This window comes from Otolemur garnettii, unplaced genomic scaffold (assembly GCF_000181295.1).
Source record: "Otolemur garnettii isolate 467f Iridium unplaced genomic scaffold, OtoGar3 scaffold00026, whole genome shotgun sequence".
NCBI lineage: Eukaryota > Metazoa > Chordata > Mammalia > Primates > Galagidae > Otolemur > Otolemur garnettii.
In genome coordinates this window covers 15,989,852-15,991,783 of record NW_003852421.1, presented here as the reverse complement: position 1 = coordinate 15,991,783, position 1,932 = coordinate 15,989,852, and positions in this window count along the sequence as shown.

Here is a 1,932-nt window from a genome sequence, read left to right as displayed (position 1 = left end):
TTTGTTGGCGCAGTTGAATTTTTTAGACATGTGATACTGGGTTTTCTTGCGTATAAACTTCATTTTGCTAAAGATTTCAGTACAAGACCATTTAGTGCATTTTCAGTGGAAACTTTCAAGTATCTGTTGATGCATTCTTGATTCTATATAAGTGGAAACAAAAGGGACAAAATTTAAGGATAAAAAATGTGAAAGCTGTTCCATTTGTATTTATGCGAAGATATTTTATTTATTTATTTAATTTTTGCAGTTTTTGGCTGGTGCTGGGTTTGAACCCACTACCTCCGGCATATGGGTCCGGCACCCTACTCCTTTGAGCCACAGGAGCCACTGATAAAGATAGGGGTTTGGGCTGTACAGGGCAGGTGTGTCCAGCTCCAGCTGAGGCTTTAGGTCTGTGGGAAGAGAGGGAGGAAGGGTGGTTGTGGTGTGCTCATGACATGTCATCTGTGAGACATGGAGACAGCGAGGCTGTGGGCTGTTCTGTATGAATCCAAGACTTTTTATGAAGCAGATGAGGGTGCAGTGCTGCTCCATTGAGTGGGGAAGCTGGTGAGAAGAGATGCTCATCCCTGCCTGTGTCACATTTACTTTCGATGGCAATTGGAATGTTCTATAGGGTTATATATTGGGCACAAGTAGCATAGAGGCTCAGAGCCTTGGGAGCCAGACTGACCGAGGTTTGAATCCTTTTCTGCCACTTATAAACTAGACGTCCTTAGACATTTACTTAATTTGCAGCCTAAGTTTCTTAGCTGAAAGATGGAGATAAAAATAGTGCTTATTTCATATGGATCTTGTGAGAATAAATTTTAAAATGTATGTAAGGTATACATCAACAGCGCCTAACTCAAAGCACACATCAGTCCTTAATAAACAGCAAAGGATGTCACAGTGTCACCCAGGTGCAAGAAAGGCTATATTATTGATAATTCCAGCGGCAGACCATCAAGAGGGGTGGAAGAGGCAGGACTTGAGGGTGGGGCTTTGGGTTTAGATGGAAATGAAGAAAAAGGTTGATTCTAAGGAAAAACTGGGAGAGTCAGGGTGATTCAGGGATGAAGATTCTGGAGCCCTATTACCTGGGTTCAAGTTTCCATTCTATTACTTAATAGCTATGTAACTGAGACAATCACTTCTCTCTGTGCTGTAATTTCTACCTACCTCATTGGGTTGTGAAAATTAAAGATGCTTTCTCCTGGGTCTCCTGGGCATTTAGCACATACCTCTCAGTTGTTACTGTTGTGGTTATTTTTATTGGAGCGTGTGACATTTCTACCTCTTATAAAGTGACAGAGCATAAATCCTAGCCTGTGGAGGTGAATCAAACATCCCAGGACCACTCAGATTTGCTATTGTTGGTGAATTATGGTGATATGATGATGATTCTTTAACACATTCCAGGAAGCATCTTAGAACATCATCACAACTGGGCACAGTGGAGACACAATGGACATGCAAGAGCTGAAAATGACAGGAATGGTTATCTAGTCCACCAGCTTCCAGGGTATGTGGGGGCACCTATGTAAGGAATCCTAATTTGTAGACAGGTAAAATGGAGTTTTTGAAACATTGTAGGTGTAAAGCCAGGACTCTGAACTGCTCAACTTCCTCTTCCCTGTCAAACGGAAGGGCGGTGTCTGAGTGTCTGAGGGGAGATGTCTCTAGACACACAGTAACAGTGATGGTCATAATAGTTACTGTCTGCTTCCTTCTAACCTGTGCTATGCAGATTATTTTATAAGCATCAGTTTGCCTAATACACAAATCCTTGTGAGGTCATTATTTTCATCTCCAATTTAAAAGAGAGGGAACTCGGCTCGGCGCCTGTGGCTCGAGTGGCTAAGGCGCCAGCCACATACACCTAAGGTGGTGGGTTCGAATCCAGCCCGGGCCCGCCAAAGAACAATGATGGCTGCAACCAAAAAAAAT